Consider the following 6233-nt stretch of genomic DNA (forward strand, 5'->3'; position numbering starts at 1 on the left):
TAACTGCCTCTATATAGTGTTTTTTGTAAGGCTTTATTATTTCCCTTTTTCAATAATATCGTAGAAAAGGAATTTGAAGTTTTCTAGAAAGGGGTTTGTAATTTGGTAGTAACAGGAAAAATGGAGACACTGCCAGTGTACACTTGGGAGCATAACCCTTTTTTTTTTTTACCAAAGTAATTGTTTTTTAGTCAGCTTAACATTTCATCCTGCATATTTAAGGCAAGCATATAATTTAAGAAACATGTCAAATAAGACTTTAAACAAAAATAAATAAATTGATTTTATACTTACTATGTGTAATGTTTCAGACAGTTCTATTTTCAGAATCAGAAATACTTTATTGATCCCCGTAGGGAAACTCTTTGTTACAGTAGCTCGCCTTTACGTCAGTGCACACAGGAGAAAACGATATTATACACTATAAACAGGTCAGAAATAAATTAAGTAACATGTTGGTATAAGTATAAGATAAACTAAGTGTCGAGTACCAAGTGGGTTTACTGGTAGATGGTGAAGTACAGTATAAATACTGTGTCACTAATTATGTAATAAATAATAGTAAAATCGGAGGTGCATGTACTGTCGAGAGTAATTGAGGTATATCCGTAACAATAAATAAGAAAAACTAACAAGGGAAAACTAATATTGCACTTGAGGAGTAAACAGAATATTGCACAATTATTATTAATTATGGCGGAGATGTAATGCTCAATGACCAGTTTAGTGACCTAGGGTCAAACAGACTAATCCTTAGAGGGAGGAGTTAAATAGTTTGATGGCCACAGGCAGGAATGACTTCCTGTGGCGCTTTTTGGGGGAATGAGTCTTCCGCTGAAGGTGCTCCTTTGTTTGACCAGCACGTCATGGAGTGGGTGGGAGACACTGTCCAAGATGGCATGTAGTTTGGCCAGCATCCTCCTCTCTGACACCACCGCCAGAGAGTCCAGCTCCACCCCCACAATGTTACTGGCCTTACGGATCAGTTTGTTCAGTCTGTTTGCGTCCGCTACCTTTAACCTGCTGCCCCAGCATGCAACAGCATACAGGATAGCACTGGCCACCAGACTCATAGAACATCTTCAGCATTGTCCGGCAGATGTTGAAGGACCTCAGCCTCCTCAGGAAATAGAGGCGGCTCTGGCCCTTCCTGTAAACAGCCTGAGTGTTCTCGGTCCAGTCCAGTTTGTTATCTAAGTATACTCCCAGGTACTTGTAGTCCTCCACAATGTCCACACTGACCCCCTGGATGGAAACCGGGGTTACTGGTGCCTTGGCCCTCCGTAGATCCACAATCAGCTCCTTTGACTTTGTCGCATTGAGCTGCAGATGGTTCTGCTCGCACCATGAAACAAAGTTACCCACCACAGCCCTGTACTCCGTCTCATCACCACCGCTGATACATCCCACCACAGCAGAGTCATCAGAAAACTTCTGAAGGTGGCAGGACTCTGTGTGGTGGCTGAAGTCCGTGGTGTAGATGGTGAAGAGGAAGGGAGAGAGGACAGTCCCATGAGGGGCCCCAGTGTTGCTGACCACGCTGTCTGACACACAGTGCTGCAGCCGCACGTGCTGTGGTCTGCCAGTCAGGTAGTCCACAATCCAGGACACAAGGGGGGCGTCCACCTGCATCGCTGCCAGCTTCTCTCCCAGCAGGGCAGGCCGGATGGTGTTGAAAGCACTGGAGAAGTCAAAAACATGATCCTCCCGTGCTTGCCGGCCTGTCCAGGTGGGTGTGGATGCGGTTAAGCAGGTAGATGATGGCGTCCACAACTCCCAGCCGGGGCTGGTAGGCAAACTGAAGGGGGTCCAGGAGGGGTCTGACGATGGGCCGCAGCTGTTCCAGCACTAGTCTCTCCAGGGTCTTCATTATGTGGGAGGTCAGTGCCACCGGTCTGTAGTCCTTGGAGCCACTGGGACGTGGCGTCTTCGGCACAGGAACGAGGCAAGATGTCTTCCACAGAATGGGGACCCTTTGAAGACTCAGGTTCAGGTTGAAGACGTGTTGAAGGACTCCACAAAGCTGGGGGGCACAGGCTTTTAGCACCCCGGGGCTAACGCCATCGGGGCCTGCAGCCTTGTTCGAGTGGAGCCTCATCAGCTGTCCTCTCACCTGGTCAGCAGTCAGGCACACAGCAGAAGTTACAGGTGGAGGAGGGGGGGAGTCGTCGGTCTGGAGAGGGCCGTTAGCCTGATGGGGAGGGGGGAGCAGAGTACTCAGAGGAGATTGAGGGCCGACAGCAGCTGAGTTAGAGGGGGGATGAGCAGGAGCCGGTGTGTCGAATCTGTTAAAGAACAGATTCAGTTCGTTGGCCCTGTCCAAGCTGCCTTCAACTCCTCTGCTGCCAGTCGGTCTGAAGCCAGTGATGGTCTTCATGCCGCTCCAGACCTCCCTCATATTGTTCTGCTGGAGTTTCCGCTCCAGCTTCCTCCTGTACTTCTCTTTGGCCTCCCTGATTTTCACCTTCAGGTCGGCCTGGATTGCCCTCACCTCCTCCCTATTACCATCAGTAAAGGCCCTCCTCTTGGCATTTAGAATGTCCTTGATGTCTTTTGTTACCCACGGTTTGTTATTTGGGTTCCCATGCAACTAAATTACATTTTTCTATGCAGTAAACTATGGGACCACTAATATATGTATACATATATGTATACTGTTTGTATACTGAGAAATGTAATACCACCTGAATTATGTTTATCAACATAATGAGGAAACTGGAAAATCCAGGCAACAATTGCATTTCCCTCCAAACATATTTGGCAAAACAAATTAGTATTATATAAACTTAATTTCTAGGAGACAGGGTCGACCCTTCCAGTCCAGGATTTAAACTGTTTATCCAGGGACAAGGGATAAAATAAAATAAAAATATATGAATTTTACTTGTTTCCAGCAAGTTGCTTTATTTCCATACATACATATTTTATCATGACAATTTTTGTGTGGTAATGTTTTTTTTTTACCCCCCTGCTGCACATGGATCCTTGATAGGCCAGACAGAAGACATTTTGACATGACAGTATGAAAAGCACATGTGTAAATAATAAATTGAATGTTAGGTGAATTCCATTGAGCTGCGTCTGTTTCAGGGTACTGGTATTGTTCATGATGGTTCAGTGTCACCCTGTCATGGCTTACTGGACCACTTGAATAGAACTGAGCCATTGTTAATGTCTGCTTGGAAAAAGGCTTGTTTGTAAATGAGAAACCTACCTATAAAATCTCACCTGCTTTTACCACCAGTAACCACAGGTGCGCCAAATTAAGCAGGACTGAAATCTGTAGTATTATAGCTTCAACTACAAATCCACTTTCTAGTTTAATTTTACATTCCTTCTGAACATTTCCCAAGTCATTAATCAGTTTTCAGATTGATTTCCTTCTTTCCAACCAGCCAATAATTATTTTTTTTTTCCCCCTTTTCAAATCAACTTGCCAACACTTTAAAATGATTGCAGGCAGCGGAGTGTCATTGTTTTCAACAATGCCTTTTTTTCCTTCTAATACCAGTTAAAACCTAGTTTCACTTTAATATTTAAGTTCCCAATCATCAGAGTTGCAGAGATCATTTTGAATGTATTCAAGGAGACTTCAACATCTGAGATTTGAGAGTCAGGTGCTGAACAACAATGTTTTTAAAACTAGGAACAACCAAATTCAGATCATCCTTTTCACAATGTCCACATTGAATGTCTTCTGGTTGTGATTGTCTGACAGCGGAGGTCAGCACTGCAGTGCTCTACAGCAAAGAACACAACATCAGAGTCTTTGAAATACTAACATGCAGAGTTTTCTGAACAGTTTATGGGTATCAGATTTTTTGTACTTTGTTAGATTTTTCTTTTGGCATGAAATTAAACAACATGACCATTACCGATACTGAAAGACCCTGCATTTCATTATCTGGAAACTGGTCATTGCAGGGTTGGATCAGCCATAAAAACCTTGAAAGCCTACACACATCCTGACCCTTATGAATACAAACTGAAACAAGACTTACCAACAGCTGTAAACTGGAGTTACAAGGTTTCCCCCATTTATATTCCCATATATGGATCACAGGCTAAAGACAGCCAGCTGTCAATCATCTGAGGCATGATTATGAGCAGAAGCTCTGACAGAGCGGATGCTACGCCACAAAACCAATTCATCTCCCATCAGCTGCTCATAAACAATCCAGCAATGTCCTCACTGAGCTCATCCGTGTCCAGAATGGGTTCACAACAACTCACATGTTGTTAAGGAATCATTTATCTACACACAGAGAAATAATATATTTATCATCAAGCAGTTCATCAAACATTATGCCCTCTGGTGTACAAAATACAGCGGTTAAGAGCAGAATTGTGCCGACGCTTGTTCAAGACAAATACAAGAACGTGTTAATCTCTTTTAAACCAAGCATGAAACTGGACTGAAACACCAAAATGCTGTTGCAGTGGTGAAACATTTGTCAGACAAGAACAGAACTTCTTATATAACATTACAAACAAAGATCTTTGTCTTTTATCCCAAGCTCTACATATAAAATCTGTTACTAATTTTTTTTCTCCCCTTATCATCCATCGATCAGAAATGAAAGGAGACTCTTGACAGACTGCTACAATTAGCAAGGTGAGGGTCACGTGACCAGCATAGTCAACCGAAGGCGTAATTAGGCTACTTTTCAGTAGCCTTGCTAGCTTGTCAACTTGTACTGTAGAAGAGGGTAAACCGTGAATGAACACAACTGACCTTGGAAAATTGTCTCCAGCAAAGGGGAAAAACAAAGTAAAAGCTGCATTTCTTAATTCTTTTACCTCTATTTAGTTTTAACAAAATGTGATTTGAACAATGCAAAAATATTAATGGAAAAACGATGACACAATTTAAAGCCTTCTAGCAAGACAGCCTCTCTCCAAAAGAATGACATATCATACTTTTTTTTTTTTAATCAATATTGTTAAGACTTTTACACACATACAAAAATAAATCAAAATGATATTTTAAATAATTTCCAAAATGACTGTACCTTTGAGCATTCCCAAACACAGTGGAATAATCTTCCCTTTTCCTCAAAACATTTACAATAAATATCTGAAATGTCAGTGAAAATTTTATTAAATTTTACCGGAGTGATATTTCGATAGTTCGCATTAACCATTTTAATTGCAAAAATGTCATTCTTGTATTGACTGTATTTTGTTGTGCCTTTAAGCATGCCATTTCCCATCTGCTTTGTGTATATCTTCTTGAATATCTATAGAATAAGTGTCGCATTCAGTTCACAAGAGGACCCAAATGCAGGACTCTAGGCAGGCCGGTTGAAGAAACAAAAGTTGAGTTTAGTACTTACTTAAATGGCAACACAACTTAGAGCGGCTGAGAAGTCCAGGTAAGTAATCCAAAAAAGACCAACACAAAAAATAACAGGAGCCCAACAAAGGTAAATCCACACAGAGGCACAGGAAAAATACAGGATAACACGCAGCACTGGGGGGGAACAAACGCAGGACACATGGTATGAAGCAACAACAATCTGACACTGAACAAGGGAAGGACACAGACTTAAATACACTCAGTGAGGGGAGACAGCAAGACACAGGTGAAACTAATTGACACAGGTGAAAACAATCGAAGCAATCAACGACAGGAAGCAAAACTACCAGACACAAGGGAAGGAGAGTATTTCAAAATAAAACAGGAAATGAACTAGACACATTGACAAAAAGTATACTAGACCCCTTCTAGCTAGATATGTAATTGTTAGGTTTTCAAGATTGGTCATGGGTAGTTCAGAAATTAACTCTTTATATTTTGATAATATGAAATGCTTCAATTGTAGATAATTGAAAAAGTCAAGTCAAGTTTTTTGGTACATCATATTTTTGTATATTAGTTCAAAGGTAAGTAGTATGCCATCTATGTACAGGTTTTCTACATTCTGCACACCTTTGGTTGCCCAAAGCTTGAAACCTCCATCAGCGCTTCCTGGCTTAAAACTATCGTTGCCCCATATGGGGGAGATAAAGCGGGGTGTCTCCAATATGTTGGTGTACACAGTACCAGATGTTAATGGGTTTTTTAAAGGGTTCTTTGTCTTTTTTTCTCATAGTTTTTAAATCTCCTGAATATAGATAGAGCTTGAGGGGGAGGCCTGATGTGGTTGTTTGCTCAATGCTTACGCAAGCAGAGTGAAAGTAAAGAATTAATCACAGCCTAGCTTTTTTATTGTTCCAAATTAATTTGGAGA

The 6233-nt window shown here is 41.6% G+C and overlaps 1 long non-coding RNA gene across 3 annotated transcripts in view; it reads right to left on the reverse strand.

The window, feature by feature from the left end:
• The window catches only part of LOC122865206, a 30082-nt gene extending 24574 nt beyond the window's left edge, over window positions 1–5508 (reverse strand). For all 3 annotated transcript variants that reach the window (XR_006375417.1, XR_006375416.1, XR_006375415.1), the window contains exon 1: window positions 5337–5508. This is a non-coding gene — a long non-coding RNA (uncharacterized LOC122865206). The remainder of the gene's footprint in view (window positions 1–5336) is intronic.
• Between the last annotated feature and the right edge of the window lie 725 nt (window positions 5509–6233).

This window comes from Siniperca chuatsi, linkage group LG18 (assembly GCF_020085105.1).
Source record: "Siniperca chuatsi isolate FFG_IHB_CAS linkage group LG18, ASM2008510v1, whole genome shotgun sequence".
NCBI lineage: Eukaryota > Metazoa > Chordata > Actinopteri > Centrarchiformes > Sinipercidae > Siniperca > Siniperca chuatsi.